The sequence below is a fragment of the Syngnathus scovelli genome, chromosome 1 (assembly GCF_024217435.2).
Source record: "Syngnathus scovelli strain Florida chromosome 1, RoL_Ssco_1.2, whole genome shotgun sequence".
NCBI classification, from domain to species: Eukaryota; Metazoa; Chordata; class Actinopteri; order Syngnathiformes; family Syngnathidae; genus Syngnathus; species Syngnathus scovelli.
The window spans coordinates 18,562,793-18,573,339 of NC_090847.1; positions in this window are offsets into that span (position 1 = coordinate 18,562,793).

A 10,547-nucleotide genomic window follows, 5' to 3' on the forward strand; every position below is an offset into this window, starting at 1 on the left:
TTCCCAATGTGGAGAAAAAAAACACAAATATTGAGTGACGGATGTGACAGATTGCTTGAGGGGAGGATGTGTGACATGCGATCAAAAATTGTTTGAATAAAATATTGCAACTTACAACATGCATGCGATGTTGAATGCCGTAACTGTCGCAAAATATAGAAATGGACAAAATCCCAGCGGGCATCAGAGGTCAATTCAACATCTGTATGACATCAAACATTGATGTTTGATGTTATACATCAGACATTGATGTTTGATGTCATATTAATGCTAAATCGACAACAGATGCCCACTGGAATGGCTGGCTATAAAGGTGCAAGGAAAATTTGAAGCACATGTGTCACAGGAGAGAGAAATAAATGTCAAGTCCGGTAATATTAATGATTTTTCAAATGGAGCGCTTATGTGTGCAATCAATTGCACTGATCAATGTTCTGAGTGAAACATGTTGAAATGACTATTAAGGCCAAGTGGTATTGAACATATGCCAGACAGCAGAACCTGACTTCCAGAATGAGTGCACTTTACAGGAATAACATTAATTCCATCATGCCCAAATAATTTTGCGACACTTCTATCCGAAGATAATGTTTGAGCACGGTTGTTACAACAGTGTGTTATCATTTTCCATGATTGATGATAATGATAATAATTTTCTAGTTAATGCACTCTGTTAATGTCATGGCTTGAGTGCATTGATTAAATAGAGAGCTGACTGAAAATAAAGCAATGCATTTCGCTTGGCTTTTTTGTTTGGGGGCATAAGTAACCTTTTACAAATGAAACTTCTGGTTTGGACAAAGTCATTTGGTCCATGCATCATAACTTTGGTTGTCAATTTTCTTACTAACAGTGATTAACGTTGGCAAAGGTTGTCCAAAGGCAATGCTTTGCTTGTGACATGTTCTTCCAAATCAGATTTTAAATCGTCTGAATGCACTCACTGGATTTGTGTATACTACTGTTACCAACTTAGATGCACCAAATACTTTCTAAATTATATTTTAAATAGTGTCCACAGTGATTCAGTTGCGCAAATTGCTAGAGATATACTGTATGCAAACTTGGTAGTTTCAATACGTCATATATGTCACTGTAACATTGGCTTTGGCTGTGGCTTTGGTCTGTGAAGCTTTTACTTTTCAGCTGAGCTGACCCGAAGCACTGCAGAGTTTATTTGTAATCCGCTCAACTCTTTAAGTTGTCTCAGTCTGCTTGCTTGGTGTGAACCAGAGTTTGGATGATAATGTTCGTACTTGATTAACCACGCTATCCAACAAATCATACCAGTCCTTCTCTTAAACCAAACATCAAAATATAAAACCGACAACTGATAGTAGGTTAGTTTGAAGGTTGGATCACAATATTTGGTTATTTTGTTCTTTCCTTCAGCATTGTTTTGGGTTAGGATAGTGATTATTTTATTCATGCATTATAAAATGCCTGTATTAAAAGTAAAATAGAGATCTTAATAGCATATATTCACGTATTTTGTCCATATTAAATATTGCATTTTTGTCATACATCTGCTCAGGGAGTGTATGGTCCTATGTGGCCCATCAGTAGCACTGATGAAAAATGGTGGCCCCTCCAGCATTTAAATTGCCCATCCCTGAGGCCGATACTACAATTGAGGATCATGGGAAATCCCAACCCGGGCACAGTGATGGTATGACTACATAACAATATTTTCATTTTTCAAATGCAGAATTGTTTACACCAACATACCTTTGTGATACACTTTGAGAAATCAGCGGCAGAGTACTATCATCATTACAAACAGGTATGTAATGATCAACACATTAATACTCATTTATTTTCAAGAAGTGTGTGACTTATGTATTTTCAGTCACCCCCCCCATAAGAACCCCACCCTAGCAATATCGCTTTAAAGTCGCTGTGTATATTATTGGTCGGAGAGAGCAAAAAAAGTTCATTATGATGACAAACAGAAATTCTCATCTCCATCTTGTTCAGTCTGACTTCCATTAGTATGACAATTTCATTAAACAAACAATGTACAAAATCATTTCCTCGATTTGGCTGGTTCCAAGAAATTAACAGCAACATGGAAGTCATGCATAATGAATGTGAACATTTGCCATCTACAAGTCTCCCACAGCCAAACATTAATTCCATCCTACTCAGGCTGTGGAATGGAGAGGAGGACAAATGGAGCAAGGAGAAAGAACGATGAAGTAAATTGAAAGTAAAACCATTGCGGTGGTCCGACTGGTTTATATAAAGATATTAAATAGCGTTTTTTTTATTTTTTATTATTAAAACAGATAAAGCCATCCTTAAGAATTACAATCATGATTTGATTTACATTTGGATCAAGGGAGGGGAAGAAAAACTAAATTATGTACAGTATAATTCAAACCTTTCTCGAGAAATATATTAACAGTCAACCAGTTAGAGTCCTTCTCAGCAAAATTGCTGACTTTCCTGAGGCAACAGCAGTTAACAATTATTTTGCTGACAGTTATGTGGGCAGACAGGAGAAAACCTTTCCGTTTCCACTGTATAAATTATACAACATGAGTATTATATTTGCAGGAGCATCAGCATGTGTAAGTTGATTTAAGTTGTCAACTAGTCAAGTTGCTTCCGTTAAACCATTGATCAAAGAATGAGAATTTAGAGTGACATGGCATAAACATTTAGCGTCAACAAATTCTTTAAGCATTGGATGGATGGATGGATGGATGGATGGATGGATGGATGGATGGATGGATGGATGGATGGATGGATGGATGGATGGATGGATGGATGGATGGATGGATGGATGGATGGATGGATATAATATATATTTTAACACAACAAAATGCTAATGGTAACATTTTAAGGGAGTGGAGAAAAATACACATCCTTCACGACGGGTGATTTATTACCCAGTCCGACAGGGTCATACATTCATTTTGCTCTTTATAAAACGGGCCCGTTATTTCTGCATGCATAAATAAAACATAGAGACAGACACACACACATGGACACAAGCAAATTCATAGGCATACACACACTTTCACACTTTGCTTGTATTGGGGAAAATGTCACTGTGTCCGGAGGATGTTTATCTGTCTCGGACAGATTTGACGGCTTGACGGCCCACTGCGGCTTCATCCCATTTTCCATGATGCAAAGGGTTAGTGTTCCTGCATGTGTATATTTTTGATAATAATGTGTGTTGTCTTTGACTGATGCGGAACTATGGGAGATGCCAGCGCGCTGCACGGGCCTCAATCAGACACATAGGTTGTGACACTGGCGAGCGAGCGGTGTGACAGGCATTTGACGGGGCAGAGCTGCTCCTAAATGATGTCTTAGGCTCCATTACCCTGCCAAAACACTTGACAAGCCATCTCCCATTTCCCCTTCATGCTTGCAGAGGCCTTTTCCTATTTACAAATGATGCACTCATTGTCCTTTACCTTTCGCTCAGCATGCATTAATCGCACATTGGGGCAAGCTCACATGAACACAGACAGGTCAAAGAAAGATGCTGAGCGGTTTGTTTGGAGAAGGCCAGTAGCTGTAGTGATTATTATGAAGGAAGCATCACTTCTTAGTATTTACACTGTCACTCTAGTCTTCCATGTTTTGACACCAGTCGCCTCCAAAAAGTGAGAGCATTTGTCAAGAACTACTTTGAAGGGTGCTGTGTTGGAGGTGACCCAAGATAAGTAAAGCCGTGGCTAAGATGAGCAAAGGGGGGAGCTCCGCAGTGACGGGAGCACTCATTAGAGTATAGACCTCCGCCAAGGCATAAAATAGAACATGGACCATAATACAGCTGAGACCGACCATACTGCTTACCCCCTAATTTTTAGTCTTTGGATATTGAAATGAAATAATACAATTATATTGCTTACGTACTGGTTGGCCGATTGAGCACTCCAACTTATCCCTAGGTGTGAGTGCGACGGTGGATGGTTGTTTGTCTCTGTGTGCCCTGCGATTGGCTCGCAACCGATTCAGGGTGTCCCTTGCCTACTGCCCGATGACCACTGGGATAGGCTCCAGCACGCCCGCGACCCCCGTGGGGACAAAGCAGTACAGAAAATGGATGGATGATTATTGTTATTATTTTCATTCAATATGAATCTTCTTGTCTCACACATTGAAAATCCGTATACGTATGTCTTACCAAATGTAACAGAAACATAAGAGGAAATACAATAAAATAGAAGAAGCATTTTAGCATCAAAAGTACCATCAATACTTTTCAGTGTTTTATGGTCAATTTTTTTATTTGCATCCCCAGCTCTACACTAAAATGTGTTAGATTATTTCACACTACAAACCTGTTTACAAATTATTTGTGACTATTTGTGTCAGTAGTATTAAATTATTCAGATGAAAATGTATCCTCTTCAGTCACATTTTATGTGAAGCAAAGATAGAGATTTTGAAACACTACATTCAGGTCATTGAACCTTGACCATAAAAGAAGCAGCCATCTTCAACTGACTCATTAAATACACGCATCTTTCCAGCTAACAAAAAAATGATAACAGAAAACTCTACCCCCACATGTACACATGCTTTGAAATGAAGAGGGAAAAATCAAAAACAAAACACAATTGTAACGGTCTCCCGCTACTTGCTTCATATCTCATGAAAGCTTTCATGTCTGCCAATTTGCAGAAGCAAAACTTTGTATTAGCCTCTGCTAATGGGCATTGTGAAGTGTGTGTCGCTCGATAGTGTGTTCATATAGGCCGTGAGCTACTAATCGGTAGGCCACTTTAGCACTCGCGATTGTGGTTACATTTGCACCATTTCCTCTCCTGTCTCTGCACTCCTGTAGTTGTTGGTGTGTTTCATTTTTAGTCGGGGGTGCATGTAAACAAGGATTTCAATTTCCACCCTAAATAAATACTCATTTACAAAATATGTGATGGGTGAATACAATCTTTGTGATTCATGGAATTGTTAACAGAATGAGCTAGTTTTTCCAAGGGCGGCAAACAACATACATTACTGTATATATAAAAAGTCTGCACACCCTGTTAAATGTTCAGATTTATGTGAAAACCAAATCACTTTTAAAACCATTGATAGGACTTATTTTATACAAGTCAATTGTAACTGGGTATGAGCTGGCATTCCAGCCTCCCTTTTCCCCTTTTTCTCTTTTCGCATTTCCTAAATAAACAGTCCGTGTTGACTGGTTCTCCTGTCCGTTAGTGACAGGCGGGCTCCCCGCTTGTCCGCAGTGATGTACATTGCTCAGAGGCACGTCCTGCGCTACCAGCGTGTATTTAAACATAGTTCTACTATCACTTATAAAACCGCAAAGAGGCGCATTCGCAAAAGGTGAAGCGCAAAGTGGCGAGGGATCACTGTACAGTAGTTCGGAGGTGTTGGATGCACTCCTCACTGTTTTTTGACACCACATTTAAAAACACAATCAAACACGTAAATTGCTTGATTGCTAGCTGCTTTAAGGACAATGCTCGTATATTGCATTATGCATGTAGTGACATTTTACTCAAAAGGATGCTTTCTTAAAGCAGCTCTGAAACTGAAACAAAGGCAATAGGAGCGGGAGCGGTAACATCAGGAAGTGTAATGGTTAAGACCCTGTAAAATGATGGTGGGGTGGGGACTTGGGTCAGATGAAAATAGTTTCAAGAATTGTGATATTGGGAACTCTTAGTCCTTTGGATATATGAGCATATGTTTTTAGCTGAATGGTTGTATGAAAAACTCAAGCCTATTAATGTAAAGTATGTGTACGTGTGTTTTTATCCGAACACTATATATCAGGGGTGGCCAACCAGTCAGAGACTAAGAGCCACATTTTTTACTGTTACCGCAAAGAGCCACATCATACATATGAGCACACATGAACATCACCCCATCCCTTCCTCTTACACACACACACACACACACACACACACACACACACACACACACACACACACACATTAACACACACACACCATTCGTTTTAGTTTGTCGTTTTCAGGAGACAAGATTTCAACAACGTCACCGAGGCATTTTTTTAACAAACTCCCCTTCATTGTATGTTTTTTTACTCCGTGCAATGTTCCAAGCCAGTTGATACGATGCAAGCGTGACAGTCTCTGAGTGCTTCGTAATTTTTTGGAAAAACTGTACCTGTTTTTCTGCCTGACTTTTCAAAGTGTCCAACTTGCGCTTGCAAGTATTCATTTTTTTTCCAATGAAGATGTACTGGCCATAGGTCACAGCAATGGTAGAAAAAAATTAAAATAATTTATCTTGATCGAGTTTGTTTGTATGACAAAACCCTGACATTTAAAAAGGGATGTGTTCTGTGTATATTGTTTTATATCATCTGTACAACAAATGAAAATTATTTCATTACTATAAAGGAGATTGAAGAACAGCAGTGAAAGAGCAAAGAGGTGGCAGTACTAGCAACAGTAATTTTCTCAACCGAGTTGTTGTTGACTCTTAATTGTGGCAGTGCCTGCGGTGTCGGTGGTTTGAATGAGCTCTGATTGAATGAAAATGAAATTACTTTGTTTTGCTGTCCACCTAACGCAGCGTGGGTCTCGGTAAACACTGGCTCTTGTCAGTTCATGCTTCACAATGTGTAGTGTACTCAATATCATTTCAAGCAATCACAAATTGAAATCAAAAGCAAGAGAGAGAAATTTCTTCACCACAAGCCTTGTTTAAATTGGCACCTCCTGGGCATGTGAAACATGGCTATGCTGTGATTTTGTGTGCAGGTGTACTAGGCTTAGGGAGGATGCCTTTACATGTATGCAGAGCTGGGGAAAAGTGGGGTAGGATTGGGCCCACATTTAAAAAGGAAAATTGCATGAGCCAGCGTACTACAAGAGGCACATGCTGAATTTGGAAATCACAATGTTTGTTTGTACGTTTGTTTTAATGCCAAGAGGCCTCCAGCCGTGCAACCACCTCAGGGGAGACATCCTGATAACACAAACTCATGCGGAGCTCACTGTCCCAGCAGACAGGAAAAACAAAAGACAAGGTTTTATCTGCATTTATCTCTTCAAACACTTTATAACCTTCCTAATTGTTTACAAAGGGGCTTAGTAGAATACCTCGCCCATCTATTATGAATTTGGTGTGTGCTTTTGACACTCACGTTTGCTATCACCCCACAGTCATTGTTCTTCTGAATTAAATTAAGTTTTAATAACAATGTGTACCGGGTGCAGCCTAAAAAGATATGGCTTAAGATTAGGAAATAATGAGCTGCATTTCACTCTTTTCTTAAGCCATCCTCATTTGAAAGCCATCATTGGATCTTAAACAGCATTACATTTGTTAAGGTTGGGCACCCATGTCTGGCTTGGAAATAAGCGGGTTTCTAAACTATTTTCTAATTCAAAGATTACGCGTTCCCTTTGGACCTTTATTCTTGCTCGCTATTTCACCAACTGCACCCACCTTTGCCTTCCCCCCAGACTCTGTGTGTTTTCAATCTGTCCATTGCAACACTCCGGCTTTGATCTTCTCACCTAAACCCACTCATCCCCACCCCTTCAGCCGCCCTTGCTTCCCCACCCCCACCCTTTCTAACGCTACTCATATCTAATAACGCCCATATCCATCTCCATTCCTCTTATCCCATTTCTCCCTTCCTCCCTCTCCTCCCCATCTTCTCTCTCGGTGGCCGACTTCTGCAACGCCTCGGCCATGCATACGAAATACCGATTGCTCTCAAGGTACTTATTAGTGCAGTACTTTTAATTACTGTTTCTACATCGATCGGCTGCTGAAGTATGGTTGGTCTCTTTCGTCCGGTTGCCCTGGTGATGGATCACTTCGAGGGTATCCACAGTGGTCATCAGCGGCACTTGCATACAGATTTCTCAGGCCCCAGGCAGAGCAAGTCCACCCATGATCTTGACAGTGCAGCAGTTTACCTGTTGAAATGTTTTTCTTTAAACCTTACGATTATATTTTTAAATGAAATGAAATTTAATTGTTTGAATCTCATAATGAGCGGCAGAGAGAGTACAATAAAAACAACAAGAAAAGTGAATAAGTGAGCGGCGGAAGCGAGAGAAGCTCGCAAGGGGTGGAAAGAGGCTCATTTTTACAAATGCCAGGTTATGCAAGTTAGCATCTCTATAAGTCCCAATTGAGTTTAAATGCAGTAAAAGAATACTACATTTTTTAACCGTTAACAGTCCCAGGTGTGATTCTGCTGATTTGCATAGCACTGCCGTGGCTCAAAATAGTAAGTATCCATATTCAATCACAGGATGCTGTGTGACACCCGCATTGTTGATCCTGAAGGCCCGGGCAGATTTCCTACAGCCTGGCATCATAAAATAGCTGAATTCTGATTGGATAAAAACTCTAACCTAAAAACAACAGCACTGGAAGGAGCATAATATGACATGACATATTTAGGAGAAGTAACTTAAAAATTGCATTAACCTTTATCATAATTGTGATCATGATTTCTGGTTATGTTTGGCCAGCAGAAAAGGCCTTGCTGGCCCTGACAAAAATGGTGTGAGTTCCTTCATTACAATTCACACTTTTATTGGTGTCTTTAATTTGAATCCTACTGACAGAGAAGTGAAAAGTCTATATTCTATATCATCAAGTGAGCCTGCACTGCTTGGTGGACTAGAATGAGTGAGTGTGTATTTTATTTATTTTAAATATCTGAAACAGAATATGGTATACAACTATACGATCATTTTAGCTAGTTTGATAGTTGCAAGTGAACTTATGAAATTGAAAGGGTGAACTATGGATCATTCAAACTGCACTCTCATTTTTAAGCAACTAAAATTGTGTGAAATTTACTCGTGACTCAGTGCATCAGAAATACAGGTAAGAAAAAATAAAATGTCAAATATCAAAATGCTCATAAAAGCTTGCATAAAAGAAAGTTTTTAAAAAGGAATTCAATGACTTCCAGTATGAGTCTTACAAGAGATGGGACATACAAACATAAAAGTATCAATAGGCTTGGGTGAAATGATTTCAAGAAACTTTGTCGCTATTTTGACAAGCTTTGCACTCAGTTGGCACCTTTCAGCGCCCTTCCAATAGCTTACAAAGACAGAGCAATGACCTTCCACCCTCGCTAACTCAAGAGAATTTACCTGCTGTAGTTTGTGCGTAATTTTATTGCCTGTCCTGTTGTCTAACCTAGCTCGTGGTGCCGTGATAGCTTGGCATTACTTTGATTAAACCATGGAAAGAAAAAAGGAGAGCTGAGTGGAGAGGGAGCTTGACGACAAATTGTGTAGACAGAGGTAACAAAAATGTGTGTCACAGAGGGCAAAAGCACTTATTGGTATTAAAGGGTAAACTTTCAAAGGCATCCATCTGAAGTGTAAAGAAAGAAAACTTTCAATTCAAAGTTACTTTGGTCTTTGACTTCATGTCCAGGAGACAAATGACTACCGTGGTGTTCTCTTTTTCATAAGAAAATGAAACCCGGAAAAACATGTGCCTTTTGGCTTGAGCCCGGGGTCATTGAGGAGCAAATAAATTAACACACACGTTTGCATATTGGGAAGCTGTTGCCTCCAGGCCAGCATCTGCTCATATTTAGCAAGATTGAGGGGCTTCTTTCATAGTCAAGCCCCCAGACTCATAGCCAATGAATCAGCCCAAGAGGTCACATCGCCAGTTCTTATGTAATGATACTTACTGCTCGGGTGCCAGCCACAGTTTCAAGTCACAGACAAAAATATTACACAACGAAATGTAACATGAGGTAATGACACAAAGGGACGGATTTACTGAGATGCCAAATGGTTGGCATGTTGCTTGTGACAGGATATTTTTAAGACCGTGAAACCTAACAGTGGGATGATAAATTGCATGTTCATTTACTCTAACAGATTGTCCACACTGTTTGTAACAGGTGAAATTATGATTGAGAGCGCCCAATTTCAGAGGGTTTTGCATTTAAGGCAGGACCAGGCAAGTCTGGTCCTAGGAAACTTCCAAAACAGGTCGGACAGCGGCTCTTTAGGACTGGACTTGCCTAACCCTGGTTTAAGGTAATGATGAAGGTGATGACGCTTTCCAAAAAACATCTGTGAGAGCACTGCAAGCTCAAAATGAAATTTTACGTGATGGAATTGGAAATGTCCGTGGGAGAAATGCATGTTACTGAGTTACAGAAGAAAATAATTCTCATTCTCTGACAATTTTGGACTAGCCAACAGCCACATAAAAAACATAACGCTTTGACAGAACTCACCCAGATTGCATGGCAATAGGATGTGGAGTGCTATAAGTGCCCATCCTTTCTAAAATGGTGTTTAAATCTTGGGATAGCACATTGGAAGACAGGTCTGAGGGAAGCCAGCACCAATTTTAATCGCGCACTGAAATTACTCAGACACCCGCAAATGTAGAGTTGAAGCTCATTCATCTCAGCGGGAGGCCATTTTGCCACTTGCTGTCGGCTGAAAATGAAATCACAGTTGCCAGTAATTGGAAACAGAATAATCAACGACACTATGTTTACAAATCTCTGTCAGTGTTTACATTTTCAAATGGTCATTTCTTCCTTGAAAATCACAATTTCCAATCACTGG